The 18,810-nt window shown below is 46.0% G+C and overlaps 1 protein-coding gene across 2 annotated transcripts in view; it reads left to right on the top strand.

Annotated features, from left to right (window-relative positions):
* The first annotated feature begins 402 nt into the window (after nucleotides 1-402).
* SERINC5 (serine incorporator 5) overlaps nucleotides 403-18,810 on the top strand; it is a 76,102-nt gene continuing 57,694 nt past the window's right edge. The window contains exon 1 of one of the 2 annotated variants that reach the window (XM_032765009.2): nucleotides 403-714. The gene's annotated coding sequence lies outside the window, so the exon portion shown is untranslated. Of the gene's footprint in view, nucleotides 715-6,824; nucleotides 7,123-18,810 lie in introns of those variants that run through there. The other variant, XM_075066993.1, reaches the window with a different exon arrangement.

Here is an 18,810-nt window from a genome sequence, read left to right on the forward strand (position 1 = left end):
ATTTTTGAACCCCGATCATTTGTTTTAGCCACACACATTCTCCTCTGAGCCACTGGACTCTTGGAGTCGCTGCTGCATGACTCGGGGCCAGCCCCCTCTCCTTCCTCTTCCCCAGTTTCCCCTACGGCAGCATGGGGAGGGGAGGCCCCTCTCCCGTTCCCGGGGGACGCTGAGCTGGACAGTCCCGCTTTTGCACAAGCGCATCATCAGCCCTTCCTGGGGGGCGCCTCAGCCAAGGGAAACGTCGGCGCTTCTACAGCCCCAGCCGGCAGCGCCTGCGGAGCAGGGTTGACACCAGCTGGGGAAGGATTTGGAACGCCCCAAAAGCCGCTGACTGGGTGGAAGGGCAGCGCCCGGCCCGGCCCGGCCCGGCCCGGCCCGGCCCAGCTCAGCTCAACTTAGCTTGGCTTGGGAATCGCGAGGGGACCTGGAGACGCCCCTGCGGCGGAAAGCCCAATAAGGGCCGTGCAGCCCCTGACGACAGCGGAAGCTCTGACCGAGGGGGCTGGGCTAAAGCCCTGTCTCGCCTGTCGGGAGTGAAGCGCGGCTGGAGGCGCCTGTGTGCTACGCGGCAAGGGCACAGCGGGACGAGGCGCTACCTGCCGGTGGCCGCTCCTGTGAGCCGCCCGGGACTGTGAGGCGGCTGCGGGGCGCGCGCTGCGGAGTGAGCCGACGCCTGTGAGCCGGGATGTCGCGCGTGCCTGCGCGGGCCAGGTGAGCATCCCCGGGTTGCCTGCGGCGGCGGCGGGAGGAGCCTCTCGGGGGCCGGCTCGCGGTGCCTGCGGCTCGGGGTCGCTGCCTCCTTGGGGCTTTCTGTGTCGGACGGGCAGCGCCCGCTCGTTCTCGGCCCCGCTCCCGGGTGCGGGGGGTCGGGGCCGGGTGACCCCGCGGTCAGGGGATCAGCCCAGAGCCCTGAGTTCTGCCTGGCGTCAGACGAAAGCAGAACCCCTCTCTCCCCCCAGCGCCCCGGGCAGTAGGGGCGGGCGCGCCCGGCTGGCGACTCGTAGGCAAGCGGGGCTGACCCGGGCTTGCGGGGCGGCCGTAGGGGCAGAACCGGGGCTAGGCACAAGCAGACTAAGCAGTTACTTAAGGCCCCGAGCATCGCAAGGGGGCCTCGTTCGCTTTTTATTATAAGACCCTGGGGGGGGGGTATTCTTCTTCCTTAGGACCTCCAACAGGCTACGATGGGCTGGGGGGTTGCTGCTGAGAGGGCCCTGGCAATGCTGTGGGGCTCTGCCCAGCTGAGACTCCCGACTGGGAGCCTGAGTGCAGGCCTGGGGAGGGAAACTTGCACCGGAGTAGCTACGTTGGTGGGGATCCCCCGAGGGCGCGCTGCTGCAGAACGGGGTGTACAGGTGTTACTCTGTGGTGGCCTCAGGGCTTGGCCTCAAGGGAAGGAATTATGTTGTTCCTTGTTGATGATGTTACACTGGTTCAGGTTTCCCTAGCCTGCACACACCCTAGTGGGGCTTGTACCTTAACGCTGGTAAGGCTGCAGCAGCACAGTGGTGCCTAGATGACCAAGCAAGAGGGGAGATGTATGCATTGGCCAGATTCTGATCTGTTACACAGGTGTAAATCAGGAGTAATTCCTAGATTTAGGGAGAGGAGTTCTACAATTATGCCACAGTGACTGAAACCAGAATATAGCCCAAAGTAAGTGAAGTGGACCTGCTAAGCTATGTCTTCACAGCCCAAAAGACAGGAAAAATCCACACATCTGAGAGATGTAGTTATACTGATCTAGCCCCCTAAGTAGACAATGCTGTGGTCACTCAAGGGGACATAGGTAGTGGACATAGTGAAGTACTGCAGTGGGCAGCTGCACCTTTTAAGTGTACACCTATCCAAAGGCACCCGTGTTTTTTACTGCAAGATCAGCATTATTCTCTGCCGGTGGTGCCTTGTCTCCACTAGGATTTTACAACACAATAGCTAACTAAATGAGCACTAATTAACCAGTGGTAAAACCACACCTCTTTTAATGGTGAAAACAAAGCCTCCGTCAAATCCACAGAAGGTTTGGAAAATGAGGGAAGTTTTAACTGGACACTGAAATAAACAAGAAGTCAGTGAAGTTGTTTGTGGATGGGGGTGACTTTGTTCAAATGACAACAGAAGTTGGTCCAATAAAAGACATTACCTACCAGCAGATGCTCAAGTAGGGAGAGCATGGGCTCTCCTTTAAGAGGCAGTAGAGGAGGAATCTGCAGTAAAATAGCCACTTGCACCTGTTTGCTGAGTATTGGGCAGTCAGTACAGTGGAATGAAATTAAATGAGCTGTTTCTGAAACCCAGACTGGAAAGCATTTGCTGCTCTCTAAACCCAGACTGAGTGCTGAAACTAGTGCGTTTCTGTGTGGGCAGCCCGGGGCTGTGAGGGAAAGCCAGCTTGCTGCAGCACCCCAGGGAACGGTAGCAATTGAGAGAGATCCCGTGTGGGGTGCTGCAGTTGGTGTCTTGCCATATTTGCTGTGGAATGCATCTTTGTCTGATCACTCAGTATCCTTGAATTACAAATAAACACCATCAGACAGTGTGTCTGGCTTGCTAAGAAACTCCACATTTTAAAAAAGTGGTTAAAAAACCAAAATACTAATATGTATGTAATACGTGTATGTGAACAGACGGCCTCTCAAGTTTCTCATTGTGGCTTTTATGCTATTAGGGAGGGGTTTGGAAACTCTCTTCCTCCCAGCCTCCTCCCCTCCCCAGTCAGTTCCACATTCAGAGAATGAAATGATAGCTATGGAAAATTTTCCTCTGCACTGGAGACATCAAGAGAAATCCCCATGAAAAGTAAAATTTACCGTCATCCCCGAGGAAATGCATTCAACGCTTTCAGTCTGAGCAGTGCTGTGGTTCTGCTGTTCAAGCTACTTGCTATAAAATATGAAGAGACAAACTGATTCTCAAGGGAAATCTCTTGTGGTGTGTTAAATAATTTTTAAAATAACTCTCAGTACCTCTTTGACCTTTTAGAAAATAATAAACAAAACATAGAACCGTCGTGGTGGCTTTTGCTTTTAACTTAAGATTTTAAATTGGATTTCTTCACTCCTTTCAGTGCAGTTGGAAAATCTTGCATTTATGACTTGTTAGCTATCAACATACATTCTCAGCATTTGTTCTCTGAAATTTCTGCTCTTCAATGTGCATTTCTCCTGATAGGACAAGTTTGACAAGTTATCTTGTTCAGTTATAAAATTCCTTATTCGCATAGTTGTAAAATGCGTATAGATGTATGTTTTAATAGGGGTGTCTCTGTTTATATAGTACTGTGTAAAACTGTCCCCATATTCAAGATTTTAATAATGTGCCTTTTTTCCATGGGTGCAGATGACTGGGGTCCCTGGCTAAATGTCAGCCATGTAATTGCATTCTGCCTTCCTAGAACTTTGAGTCACTGCAATCAGAGATAATAGCATTGCCTTCTCTATCTGTTGAGTGCACAACATTTATATTGATGGAATGTTATGGCTTATAACTTAAACGCAAAAAGCTGTAGCTAGGATTAATGGGATGTAAATTCAGAAATGGAAAACTTAGACTGAACATCAGGAAAAGCTTCCTGATGGACCTATATAGCTTGTGGAGTAATCTCCCAAGAGAAGTAGCGGATTGCATGGCACACTTAAAAGTAGACTGAGTAGTGAGTATAAAATAGCAAATACTGCTCTGACAGGGAGATAAGAATACAAGGTATAAATTGGCCTTTTAAAACTCTAGAGTCTCTGCTGCATTCTAAAAATAAACAGACATGCAATGGTGTGTCCCCCTCACTTTGTTTGTTGTGGGTTAAAGGGCTTGTCTATGGTAGGAATTGACCAGTGTAAAGCTGGGGTTGCACCAGTTGTGACTTTAATGAGTTTGAAGCTGAAGTAAATCACACTGGTTCAGTGCATTTACTCTGAGATTTTGTATCAGTGCAGCTATACCTGTGCAAAAATCTGTAATGTGCACACGCTCCAACAGGCAATTAGTATGTGTCTTACGAGAACACAATGGATTTGTTGGGAAGGGATCAGATACACTCCTAGATTCCTGAAAGTAACTTTTCATCATGGAACTGTATTTAAGGTAGGACATTTTTTAGTATTTTTGTATCTCTCTCCTTTCCCTTACAGTTCCCATCTTCTCAAGGCACCTGCACTGAGTCTCTTCCCCACACCTCATTGCCGGAGGCACCATAATAGGATCAAGATTTTAAAACAATGTAGTGTCTCATTTTGTAGAGCATGCAAGGTTTCCTGTTTTGGTGCTTAACAGGGTGGGCCTGTATGACTCCAGTCAGCTCTCCGTAGTCTTAAAAACAAAAACTGATGCAGTAGTGTAGTGACTGTGAGCTGATTCCAGTTCACGACTATTATAACTGCTGTGAATGCCTGTAGCAGTGTAGAGGGTAAAGGTGGTGTCTGAATTGGATTTCCCCAAGCTGCCGTTCTCACTGACTCTTTTTTTTAATACATATCTTGTCTTCGTACTATAAAAGTTTACAGAACTTAAACTATCTTGAAGCAAAGATTTTAAGTGCACCATGCTGGTGAGCCTGAAGGACTGTCTTTACAGCAGTGGTAGTGGTGGGAGTGCCACAGTGGACCAGCTCACAGCGTTCTATCCGCTGTCAGTTCACCATGCTCAGAGTAGGGCTAGACCATATGGTGGCTAAAACAGGTGCCTGCTGGCATCTTGTCTGTATTAGCATGTCCAGTCTTGCAGCTCTAATGGTGGTAGAGTAACCAATAGTGTAAGACGTGTGGTGCCCAATTGACTCTAAAGACTAAATGTCAGTCATCTTAAAGCCACTATTGATATTGTTAGTGGTAACTTGGTTAGATTTACTAGAGTAGGATGGTAACTTAAATAAATACTGTTTCAATGTTGCTCATTGTAACTTCTTTGAATGGAGAGAATTTATCCTATTAGTAGGGCCCTAGCAAATTCAAGGCCACGAAAAATGAGTCTGGACCCTGACATCTGGTCTTTTGTGTACTTTTAAACTATACTATACAGCAGGCCTGCACAACTTGTAAAGCAGTGAGGGCCACATTACTCCAAAGAAAACAGCTGAGGGCCGAAAACCCCCGGCCCCGCGGAAACAACCCCCCCCCAGGACCTCCCAGTCTTGGGGAAACACCTGGCCCCAGCACCGCCCAGCCCTGCAGAAACAAACCCTCCTTCCCCAGTGCTGCCCCACCAAAACAGCTGTGGGCCAAAAAGGGAAGGTTGGGGGTGGGGAGGTGATACTTGATTTTAAATCAACCAGGGCTCCCGGCTGAAGAGGTGGCTGGGAGTTGTCAGGGGCAAATTAAAGGACCCAGGGCTCCGGAGGCTGGGGGAACCTGGAGCTTTGCGGGGCTGGTGCAGGGATTTAAAGGGCCCAGAGCTCCTGCCGCTGAGGGGAGCCTGAGCCCTTTAAATCCCAGCCCCATCCCATCTGCTGCAGCAGTGGCTGGGATTCAAAGGGCTCTGGGCTGCCTGCAGCCGCAGGGAGCCCTGAGCCCTTTAAATCTCAACCACTGCCTGGATTCAAAGGGCACTGATCTGCCCGTGGCGGCAGGGAGCCCTGAGCCCTTTAAATCTCAGCCGCGGCCAGGAATCTCTGCGGGCAGCCCAGAGCCCTTTGAATCCCGACCGCGGCTGGGATTTAAAGGGCTCTGGAGTCCCTGCAGCTGCGGGCAGCCCAGAGCCCTTTGATTCCCTGCCCGGGCCTGCTGTGCAGATTTCATGGGGGAGACCAGAGTTTCTCCAAGTTGGGGCCCTGACCCAAAAGGAAGTTGCGGGGGCAGGGGTCTACTAGGTTATTTTAAGGATTTGTGGTATTGCCACCCTTACTTCTGCACTGCCTTCAGAGCTGGGTGATTGGAGAACGGCAGCTGGTGGCTGGGCACCCAGTTCTGTAGACAGCGCCCCACCAGCAACAGCGTAGAAGTAAGGGTGACTATACCATACCGTGCCATCCTTACTTCTGTGCTGCTGCTGCTGCCCATCTCTGAAGACGCAGTACCGCAACCCCCCACAATAACCTTGCAAACCCCGCCCCTCACCCCCACAACTCCTTTTTGAGTCAGGACCTCTACAATTACAACACTGTGAAATTTCAGTTTTAAATAGCTGAAGTCATGAAAAATACAATTTTTAAAATCCTGTGTCTGGAATTGACTAAAATGGAACATGAATTTGGTAGAGCTCTCTATATATACATGTATATATTAAAAAAGCCTGCTTCCTTACTGTCTCTCTGAAGTTGTTTAACTATCTGTAAAACCAGCTGAAAATGTGGATGAGAAAGAGAGAGCCTCTCTTGCAGGGGAGAGGAGGATAGCTCAGTGGTTTGAGCATTGGCCTGCTAAACTCAGGGTTGTGAGTTCACTCCTTGAGGAGGCCATTTACGGATCTGGGACAAAAATCTGTCTGGGGATTGGCCCTGCTTTGAGCAGGGGGTTGGACTGGATGACCTCCTGAGGTCCCTTCCAATCCTGGTATTCTGTGATTTATTGACAACCAGCATCATAGCTTGTTGCTCCAAAACTGCAACCAAGACCTGGTGTAATCACTTATCTCAAATAGTTCCTCAAAGTGTAAGATATTGACAGAGGGCCCTGAATCAGGCAGTGTTTGACTCCAAATGTGGAAAGCCTAGACATTCTTCAACTTCCACTTGGTCACATTATCACCGGTTTTTGCCTCCCATGCTCTCACTTGATTTAGAGTTCACCAATCTTTTTGTTTAAGGTCAGTGCCCAAGGGAGTTGTTCTGAAGGAACCAGGTTCTCAAGAATCACCAGCATTTTTTTTTCCATTTTGTTACTCTGCAGCCTTCCATAATGGTATTTTTGGGGTAAGGAATTTTCAGAGGCAAAGATCTTTCTGGACTTCCATCTCTCACATTGTGGAAGTGTCCATGCAGTGGGTGTCTCAGAGTATTCATTTGTTTTTGTCTCTCTTCTTTGGAATGCATCCTGCCTTGCTGATAGTAATGCAGTCCCCATGAGGCAGCATACTGCAGTGTGCGAGTCCATTTCAAAGTTCCTGTGATGATCCTACAGGACTGACTGTGTTCAATATTAATGTGTGCATGGCTTGAATGCAGAAAAGTGTTCCACAACTGAAGAACACAAGGTGAGACTGTTTGGTTGGAGCGTTTTGGGGTCATCTCCCAGTTGGTATTGGCTGATTTCTAGGGAACACAGTTTTTCAAGTAGTGTCACTTCATGTGTGCATGTACACCATGTGCTTTTAATCAGAGATTTTCAGTAGTAGGGACCTGCCTGTACCAAGGATATATAGAGATGAGAAGGAATTGAGGGGAGTTCACTCACACAACTACCACACAGCCTGAGATGGTGCCTTTAGCATGCCTACTTCCAGTTTTTCCTGAAGCTTGCCTTTAGTGTAACTTAGTGTAGGTTTGGTTTAGTTTAGTCTAGTTGGCTGTCACTATTGTTCCTTTTTCACCTTTGTTGGTTTTTACTGTCAAACTCAACCCCTTTCCCCTGCCTTTTATCCTTTATTATTGACCATAATAATATGCCTTTTTATTCCCAAAAGTATAAGCTAACTCTGCCTTCAGCATGGTGGAAGTATGTCTGCATAAAGAACTCAGGCTAAAGGCATGACACCTGGTTCTTGTCACACAGACAGAAAGCAGAAGACTAGACGTCCAAAGTGCAGGAATGCAATGTTTATTGGGGTTTGTTCAAAGTAAGCGTATCCATAGCTCTAGACAGCGGCAGAGTCTGTTTCCCAGTGTTCTGTTCCCAGCTCTGATGTCGCAAAGCATTTATTCCGTGACCCCCTTCCCAGTTCTGACGCTGCAGAGCCTTGCCTGTGTCCCTGTTCCCCATTCCCACCTCCTCCTTCTTAGCAGGCCCAAATATACCCGCAGTGCACGCGCCTAATCACACCCCTTACAACTTATGGTCAAGTTCCATTTTGGAGGGTCGAGAGTTGGGGGTGGGGGGGTCTTTATTCCACCTCTTTTGTATCCCATGGGAGGGGTAAGGAATGAGGTGGTGTTCTGGCCAAGGTCAGGCCTTTCTTTAGCTTTTAGAGTGTCTTATGCCTTCCTCGCCCCCGAATCTCCTTGCCCCTCCTCTTAAGCTAAGGTCAAGCAACCAGTTACACTGAAAGGCTGCTCACTCCCACCATACCATGTAACACTTTAGTTCTATCCCTTATCTCTTCCCATTATACTAACAAACTCATCTGGCCTGGCAGAAGCAACACACAGTGTCTTTGTCCTTTGTTTACACATACTCTTATTTTTCATACTAATATCAACAAGTTAAACCCAAAATTCTATCTCAAGCTGACTGACAAGCCTATATACTAACAGTACTTCTCTATTAAGAAGCACCTTTGCTTCTCATGTCTCCCTGTTTTGTTTTTCTTGGTTTCTGTTTGCTTTTCTGTATTTCTGTTAGAATATTGACACCCACCCTTTTGATCTAGAGAGACATATTCCTTATTGAGTCTGTGGTTCATATCAAAGACTTTGCGCTAGACATGGGAAAAATTACTGGGTTTAATTTCAAAGTACCAGTGATTAGTTTTATTGTGTAACTTGTTGGCCTTAAGAATGAGGAACAAATTCTCCTAGGACAGTGTATGAATTACACTTTGTTTCAAGACCAAGCCATGCCAAACATCCACTTGGTGTTGCCTATCTAAATAACTGTGTTCTGATTTCTCAGAACAAAAATCCTGTTGTTAGCCATTACAAAGGCACACTGCGAACTTTTAACAGTCATGCCATAGTATTGCTAACTCTGACTCAAAATTAGTAATAATAAGACATCTAGTATTAATTAACTGTGCTGCATGACATGTATCCTTGCCAAGTGGATACTGGAATCCCGCTCTGAAAATATTTCAGTTTACAAAATATAATCTCTACAACTGATCCAAAACAGGAAATTTGCGAACTTGTTTAAAATGAACATATTAGAACCCTCATTCTTATAATGCATTTATAACAGGAATGAAGTCTGTTTTTCTGTGTGTGTGTGTGTGTTGTTTTTATGGTCTTCTTGTTTTTTAGATTTTTGTTCTTTTTAGCAGATTCCCCCTGGAATGTAATGGAGGATATAGTCTATACAAGACCTGCACAATAGAGGGTTGCTTTTGATTATATAAAAACATCTGTTTAAATTTACAGGAAACAAGAGTTTACATTTGGCTTTTCTTCTTTAGTTTGTCTCATGAGAGTAAAGTAGAGCTCATGTTTGAGAAAAGCAACTGTTTGTAAAAAATCTTAATTAAAATGGATATGGTTTTTCCACTGTTAAATGAATGCAAATTAAATATGAAATGTTTTTAGATGACAGTATTATGTAGTGATTAGGTAGTTGGTGAGAATATAATACGACTTGTGAAAAATTTCCATTTGGATCCTATGTAATTATTGATATTTAAAATCATGTGAAGCCAACTTTACAGGTCTATCTGTCAAATTATGTAAGTTGCTTCCTCAGTCAATACCACTCTGCATTTAGCAATCATATCTTGTGATAAAGTGCAGTAAGACCCGTCCTTAATGGAATATCAGATTTATACTATACCCAGTACTGCCTGAGTATGGTATACTATATCAGATTTATACTATATTCGGTTCCAGTTCATTTTAACTCTCAGTTAAAATGAATCAGATCTCAAAATCCAATTTTTTTTTTGTGCTGGTTTTTTTAAAATCTATATATCTTGCTTTTAGTTTGTCTTCTGGCTTTTAAATTCCCCCTCCCCACTTGCAATGTGTGGATGAAAGGCAACCTTGGACACATACAAAATGTGTGCACAAAAATGCAGACCCTGGCTCTTCTGGACTCTAACTCTATCTCCTCTTCTTCCCACAGCTTTTGGCTTTCCTGGCTCCCCACTGTCTGCCTTCCCAACTCCAACAGCAAGCCCTCCACTTCCTCCAGCCCCAATTGTCTGGCAGGCTCCAGTACTTTGCCCCCTGTATCCAGCTTGCAGAGGTTTCCCCTGGGCCCTTCTCCATGAACTCCTCCTTTTGGCACTGTGGTGGCAGAGGGAGTTAGGCTGCTCCTGCAGCCAACCTCAGGGAAGGGATTATGCTGAGCCTGCTCCAGAACTCTGGCTGCTTGGAGCCCACTAGGATGCCCTGTGATAATGCATACAGCTGTTATTGTTGTCTGCTGAGTAAGTGGTAGAGTCCCCTCTAGCTGCTGGAGGGGAGAACCTTGCAGCTCAGGCAGGATTCCTGCACTGCCTGTGTTGTCTTACAAGAGCCTCCCCAAATTTGCCCTTGAATGTTGGCAACTCTCTTTACTACATAAGGCTGCTACCTGGCCAGTTTTTAACTGGTCTGGCTGGTTTTTGTAGTGCCTGCCTGTTGCCAGTGGGAATTTACCTTTTTTGTCATGGCACCAGTGTTCCCTCTGTAAACTGCAGCGTGCACGCTTGGCGGTGGCCAAGCAGCATATAACTTCCAGTGCACACAAGTCACGTGGCTTGAAGTGGAACGTGGTTGGCACAGTACTGAGGTGCCAGCAATCTGTCAAACCCATGGCAGGTGCTCACAGTGTGTGACGGACCTGAGGCTCACCAGCAGGGAGAGAGAAGGTGGTGGAGAAGGCAGGGGCTGCTGGAATGGCATAGTAATGAGGGCTTACTCAAGGGCTGGGGTTCCTGGGAGGGGGGTAAGTGTGGAAGCTCATGGGAATGTAACAGGCAAAGAGGCCATGAACCACCCCCAAGTCCCGACCTGCACTACTGCCTGCATGAGAGGGGATGAAGGGGGTCAGGCTGGTGGGGACCTGGGGAGCAGGTCGCTGGCTATTTTTTTTGCATTTCAGAGCTGGCAACCCTGCTACTATATTTAAGAGATCTTGTCCTTTGGAGATGGTCTCCATATAAGAAATGCTTGTTCCGCAGCTGGACTGCACTTGGAGACACTGCCAGCCTGAACTAGTTAGTTTAAAAAGGAGTGAAAATTCATTTCCCCTCCACCACTGCTTACCTCCCCTCCTTCACCTGAGAGATTTTTGTGGCTTTCCAGTCCTTTCCTCTCTACCCCCCATCCCCCCCATATAAGTTGTTAGTAAGAGATGGAACTAGTTATACAGGACAAATGGCAAAATCCAGTTGTCACAGTTTCAGGATAACCGCACCTCTATCTCTATCCCTACCCCTCCAGCCTTCATAGTCTACTTCAGGAGTGCCTAGGCAGGTTTCCTGATATCTGTGGGCAGGGCCCTTTATCCCACTCCCTTCTGACCAAAGCTCCCTGCCTTACACTGCAATATCCCCTGCAAGCCAGTCTGCCTGAAGGCCAGTACTTGCACTTCACTTTTTCTCTTAGGGCTATGGCCCTATTGCCAGCAGTTACATGTTACCACATAGCCCCTTCTGGGCAACGACATATACTCTTAAGGTGTAAGCATTACAGAGAACATATTAAAAAACAATAAACATTCTTATTCATGTGCTAAAAGTTTACTCGGAGTCACCCATCAGTCTTATGGGGCCCCAGTAGGCCTAGTCTTTCCAACTCTTCTGCCAAGTGTTGGGCCCCCTTGAACAGACAGTCCTGTCTGTTTACTGGATCAGAAAGAAAGCCAGTGTCAATTTAAACTCTGACTTTCTATGCCCAAAGCCGTTTATTTAGGTCTCTAGACAGCCTAGTTTGAACCAGTGTAGGCAAGCTTCCTCAGGGGGTGGTACCTCTCTGGAGGTGTTTAAATCAAAGTTATTCACCTTTATCACCTCCACTGTTTTTTGGTTCCCAGGGGAGCTGTGATAACCTTGCCATCTGGAATTGCATACAATCCCTGGCCCACAGTGCTACAGAAACTCAACATAATATGGTCCCGAAGATATTGCGTGGGTTTATAAATCAGGCTAATAAAAGTCATGGACAGGTCACGGCAATAATGAAAAATTAACGGAAGTCCATGACCTGTTCCAGATTTTATTAAAAATATCCATGACTAAATGGGGAGCCTGGGCAGCTGTGGGCAGGCTAGGAGCTCCAGGAGCCCCCACCACCAATGGGGGCTTGGAGCTCCAGGGGTTCCCCTCTGCTGGCAGCCAGGCGCTCGGGGATTCCCCCCGCTACTTGCGGCGGCTGGGAGCTCCGGGGGTACACTGGCCAGCGCTGTCTGAAGTCAGTTTCCATGATTATATTATAATTAAGGTTGTGATTTAATTATAATATCTGTCACAGGAGTGCTGTTAAATACACAGAATAAAGAACTAAAGAAACAGGTTTTCTTTTTCTGTAATCTCTTTCAATTATCATGACTGGAGCTACTTGCAACAATAGTAGGTTAAAAAAATCGATGTTTATATTTTTAAATTAGTGGTTTCCCTTTAATACAAAGATGTCAAGATTATCCTTTTTCTAGAAACATGTATCTAGTCAGAAGATATTCTTCTTCATTCCTATAGCTCTCTAGTCTTGCAATTTAGACTGCTTTATTGTTTAATCTCTGTTCACACTTCTTCCCCAACCCTGTTATGAAGTGGGTACTTAGTGACATTCCAGTTTTGGAACAGCCACTCTCTCAGTTTCAGAGTAAGTATTGCATAAGAACAGGGCTAGTACAATTAAAAGGCAAGGAAACCCTTTGATGGGAATGGAAGCAGGTGCGAACCTTACTTGTACTGGCTTAGGTGAGTCTCAGGCCAGGTCTACACTGCGACTTTAAATCGGTTTAATGGCTGATATACCGATTTAACGCTGTATCCGTTCACACGACGTCGTCCTTAATATCGAGTTAAACGTGTCATTTGCTGAAGAGCACGATATGCCACACCCGAAAGCGCTAGCTCGACCACTGATATTGTCAGGAGAGAGAAAATCCATTGTTCCCTTGTAGAACATCAGGAATGTAAAACAGGGGCAGACATGGCGATTTGCTACTGGCCAGAGCGGGGGATGGGAGGAGGAATAGCGAGAGTTTCACGCGTCTGCGACAAGCAGGGATTCTTCCCTGCTACCAGCAACGCGATGCGGGGGTGATGATTAGGGTATCACTAGCAGTGATCGATCGTATATTATAGGAGCCATGCGCTTTTGGTGGATGGAAAGGAGGGGGTTTGGGCTTGCAGGCTCCTCTTAAAGGAGCAAACGATCATATAGATCACTGTGTGTATGAACGGCGAGAAGTCAAAATTTTAAAGCCTCACTTACCATCGCGCGTGGACGTGGCGTACGTTGGCCGTCGTACCTGTCGTCTGTGTGTGTGCCACAAGACCACAGCACTGAATATAACGCTACAAAATGCGACCTTGTTATAGAGATCAATGTGCTCTGTAAGGTGGATATGTTCTATGTGAAAAAGATACTATCATTGCTCGTGAAAAGGTATCTTTCCACATACTTATCACCCTGGTTTGCCTTCCCCATGCAGCTGCACAATTTCTCAGAAGTCCCTATGCATCACGGAGGGTGTGCTGTATACGGCGGAGGAAGAAGAAGACGCGAGATGAAATGTTCACAGAAATTATTGAAGTAACCGCAATGAGAGGATAAACAGAATGATTGGAAGGATGTGGTAGCAGTACAGGAAAAGATGCCAGTGAACGATCTAGGAGCTAGGCAGGAAGAACCAGCGTTGGGAGAAGAACGCTGGATTCTGCTGCTCTCCAAAACTGAAATCCTCCACGGCTGTGGAAGCTTCAGAAGAAAGCAGCACAAGTAGCAGACCACTGATAGCGCCACTTCACCCTGTATACCTCCCTGCAGGCCCACTCATATCTCCCTACACCAGACGTGTAAGACGCGGTGGTGGAGGCTTTCTGCACCGCCTACTCCTCCACACCCCTGCAGGTTCAAGGAAAAGGCTGTAATTACGCACAATGTGCTTATAGCCTTTCCCTTCCCCCTCCTTCCAAAGCACAGCAGTCAGGGACCTTCCTAATCTCTGCCTTTTTTTATAGTTCCTTTGTATACAGAATACATCGAAAGGGGAGGTTGGTTGCTTACAGGGAAATCTAGTAAGGAAAAACTCATGATTTTAACAGATGCTAATTATTTTATGAATGAATAAATGATTTTTAAACCGTATACAAGAATTTATTCCTTTCCAACCTGTAATGAAAAGGGGAGGGTGGGTTGCCTTACACTGAATAAGTCCTCAAGTGCGGAGGGTTCATCAGGAAGAAGCAAACAGTCACACCGTACCTGGGCCGTGCTGAAACTTGTTTCAAGGCTTTTGATGCGCAGCGCCTCCAGGTGTGCTCTTCTAATCGCCCTGGTCTCTGGCTGCTCGTACTCAGCGGCCAGGTGATTTGCCTCAGCTCCTCACCCAGCCATAAATGTTCCCCTCTACTCCACAAGATTGTGGAGCACACAGCAAGCAGCAATAGCAGCGGACATTGGTTTGGCTGAGGTCTGAGCGAGTAATAATGATGCGCAGCGACCCTTTAAACGCCAAATGCACATTCTACCCCACCGCACTTGCTCAGCCTGTAGTTGAACAGCTCCTGACCACTGTCCAGGCTGCCAGTGTATGGCTTCATGAGCCATGGCATCAAGGGGTAGGCTGGGTCCCCAGGATAACTATAGGCATTTGAACAGTCCCAACGGTTATTTTCTGGTCTCGGAAGTAATTCCTTGCTGCAGCCGTTTAAACAGAGTAGTGCTCCTGAAGACGCGAGCGTCATGAACCCTTCTGGCCATCCACGTGTATGTGAGTGAAACGTCCCTTTGTCCACAGTGCTTGCGCACCATTGAAAAGTACCCCATGCGGTTCACTACTGGGTGCCCTGGTGTTTTGGGCCAAGATAGGGAATATGGGTTCCATCTTTGAGCCCACCACAGTTCAGAAAAACCAATGCAGCAAAGCCATCACTATCACCTGCACGTTTCCCCAGAGTCACAAACCTTCGTAGCAGCAGCTTAACGATTGCTTTGGCTACTTGCATCACTGACGCCCACAGTAGATTTGCCCACTCCCAAATTGATTTCCGACTGACCGGTAGCTGTCTGGCGTTGCAAGCTTCCAGAGGGCTATTGCACTCGCTTCTCCATCGTGAGGGCTGCTCTCATTTTGTATTACGGCGTTTCAGGGCATGGGAAAGCATGTCACAAAGTTCTAAGAAAGGTCTCTTACGCATGCGAAAGTTCGCAGCCAATGCGAATCGTCCCACCCGTCAAAAACAATGCGTCCCACCAGTCTGTGCTTGTTCCCGTGCCCAAATTCGGCGTTCAATGGGTAGTAGATGCCACGTTAATAGCAGTAGCTCCAAAACGCTGGGGCCAGTGGTTATGGAGAATCTGCTCCATCTCGTCATCGCTGTTCCTCGCCACTCAGCAATAGCTGCCTCCTCTCCTCCTGCCCTTGCGATTCATTGTTCAGTTAGTCAGCACGAGAGTACGCGAGGTTGTGACAACGGTCAGGATACCGTTTTGTGAGTCTCAGGGTCCATGATTGCTGTGCTATGCGTTTGCTCAAGCACTCCGCGAAAAACGCCGCCAAAGGGGTGTCTGCTGCCCTCACAAGGAGGGTGTAGGCTGTACCCCAGCCACACCCGGGCAATGTTTTCCTGCCCACTCAGGCACTGTGCTCTCAACCCGGAATGGGAACTATGGGATAGCTGAGGAACAGATACCACAGCGTGCCACAGGGAACAGCTACCGCACACAGTGCATCCGCTCACTTCTCCTGAAATCGATGGTAGCCTTGGACCATGGACACAAGCAATCGATTTTGTGATCGCATTGTGGACGCGCAAAACCGATTTTATAACATCGGTTTCGTAATATCGGTTTAAACTACTTCGAAATAATCGTGCAGTGTAGACGTACCCTCAGTAATGAAGAGTTTCTCCCATCAGGAGGGAGATGTGCCGGTCCACTACTGCAAAATGTATTAGCATAGGGAAGATGATATGATTTACTGGATGAGATACTATATGTGTAGCAAATCTTTTATAAATTTTAGGACTCCTTTGAAACAGGTGGTTAACATGGTGATTAACCATTTGAAGATCACCACACTCTCTCAAATCATTTCCATGTTAATTTTATATCTGAAGAATTAATGGCATTTTCATTTGGCTCAAACACCACAAGAATTTAACATTTTGACATGCTAATAATTGCTTATGTAATAATATCATCAGAACACCGTACAAATGCTAACTCTACTTTCAACTCCCTGGTACAGTAGATAAATATTGTCCTCATTTTATAGATGGGGGAAACAGATATGAGGATTTAGACACAGCCTCTCAAAAATGGGGTCCTTAAATTATGCTTCTAAATTAGCCATAGCATTTACGATCATCACTTCATGCATGTTTTTGAAATGACCTTTATGATTTGCCCATGGCAACACATTAAATCAGTTTTGATGGTGAGATTAAAACTACTTTTACTTGAGAAGGAATCCTTGCATATAGAAGGGTTTTAGCAGAAACTTGCACACTTTGTTACATTTAGGCATCCTTTGTTTAAGATAAAACTACTGAATCACAAGGATATTGCCATTCACAAGCATACTACCATTTTATTGTTCCAACAGAACTAAAACTTTTTACTGTGTAAAATACTAGCAGGTGGATTCTGAAGGTGGTTAAACTGAAGTGTAAGAATGCATTGGAAGAGAATCAGAGAGATTGTTAGGGATTGCATTTCTTACAGCACCATTTGTTTTGAAGAACTTGATCTAAATACATTATTTTGAAGAGCGCCACCTAGAACCAATAGTCTGGTATGGCCACTAACTTTATGATGCGACATCAGTGTTGTCAGTATACGGAAGCTTTCAGAAACTAGACATTCCACATGCACAAATAATGTTTAAATATGTGAGGTATTCCACACACTGAAAATGGCAGCAAGATAAATCTAAAAGCTGATAAATAGTTGGTCAAAATTTTTCACGTTAAATTTTTGTTTAAACACAAATGTTTTTCCCTAAAACCAAAAAATTTTGTGAAAATGATTGACAATATCACAATTTTCCAGAACATTATTTACTGTTATAATCAACATTTTATAGAATTTTTTTCCGAAATCATTATTGAATTTCTTTTATGAAAAATGGAAATAACTACCTTTTTTTTGCTAAATGCTTTTTGACCAGCTATATTGACAATAACCTAAACTAGAAGCCTTTCACTGATTTGGGCTATTACTTACAGTGCACTTGAAAATAAATAGCGTAAGTTGGGAAAGGGTTAACTCTTACTCTGGATTTCTGGTTTCCTGGCTTTTGTCAGTTTGTATGAAAGCTTTAACACTAGCTTTAAAAAAAAAAAAAAAATTGTTTTTAAAGGCCTGGTGAACTCAATGCAAAAGATTCCTTTTAAAGACAAAACACATTCTTGGAGACAGACGCTGTCTATTTACTCAAAACTAAAGCAGCTGTTCCAGCTAACTTGTGAGGTTAAATCAGTATGTAGACTTTACTTATACTGCTTTCTTGTTCCTATGCGTTATATATTGTTCAGGCAATTATTTTTGAAAAATCTAGAATTTAGATTTTTCTTATCTCCGCTGATATGTAATGCATGTTAATCTGTTATCCTGTTCGTACATTTCCCAATTTTGAACATTAGGGTTAAATTGGACAGCATTCACTGAAAGGAGTGATGGCTTTGAAGCTTAAAAACTAAATTATTTTCCCTCACTTGTTGGTGGTTCTTTTTTTCAAAAGTGTTTGTACTATAATTTCTTCTCACAAATATCCTGGTAGTTATTCACCCCATTCTTGTCTTTGAGACAAAAGTAGATAATGACCATCTTATATAGTGCCTAAGGATCCCAAAGTTTTCAATTTAATGAAATAGAAGAGTTCTTTATCATCCCAAATGTCTTGTTTTACAGATCGAGTGAGACTTGACATCCCTAAAGACTAAAGTGTGAAGAAATTTGCCTTACAATATTCTGAGTGGGGAATTAAAAATCCTTAAATCTGAACTGCTGCGGAGTTGGATGCAGCAGGATGCTAGGGACAGTTCTTTTAGCAGGTGTATGGTCCATCAGAGAGTTTTCTTACGTTATGGTGAATTTTTTGGATACTTTCTTAGAGTGAGCATAGAAGGCAGAGAGAAATCATCTAAAACTTGAACAATACACACATCTTCCTTTACTAAAGTGCCATCTCGTATGTCCTCATGGGTCCTCCTATTTCCCGTTTATCCTCATGACTATTTCACTCCTCTTGTGTCCTATGTAGAGACAGTCTCAAAGCAATAGGTCCCAGCTTGATTTCGGCTCAGACCCTCCAATCCTGCGGGATTCTGGGACCCTGGGTCCAAGCTGTGGGTTAGCACAATTATTGTGTAGCTAGAAGGGGGGTTAGGCTTTAGCCTGAGTTCAAACCCTGGGCTTACACTGCAGTGTAGACATACTCTGTGATTCCCTTACCTCTCCCAGTCAGCTGCCTCTTTGCAGAAGCCCATTTGATCTGAACAGTTTAGAACAGTGATTTTCAAACTTTTTTTTTCCTGGGGACCCAGTTGAAGAAAATTGTTGATGCCTGAAACCCAGTGGAGCTGGAGATGATAGGTTTGGGGTGTGGGAGAGGGTGCAGGCTCTGGGGTGGGGCGAGGGATGACGGGTTTAGGGTGCAGGAAGGGTTCTGGGTTTGGGGGGGGGTCTCAGGGCTGGGGCAGGGGATTGGGATGCAGACTTCTGGGGGGTTCCTGGTCAGTGACGCAGATGGGGTGTAGAGCCAGGCTTCCCGCCTGTCCTGGCACCGTGGACCATGCTGCGCCCCATAAGTGGTCAGCGGCAGGTCTGGCTCCTAGGCGGAGGCACGCAAGCGGCTCTGTGTGGCTCTTGCCCGCAAGCACAAACCCCCCCCTCCAAGTTTCCATTGGCTGGTGCTCGTG

This window comes from Chelonoidis abingdonii, chromosome 6 (genome assembly GCF_003597395.2).
Source record: "Chelonoidis abingdonii isolate Lonesome George chromosome 6, CheloAbing_2.0, whole genome shotgun sequence".
NCBI lineage: Eukaryota > Metazoa > Chordata > Testudines > Testudinidae > Chelonoidis > Chelonoidis abingdonii.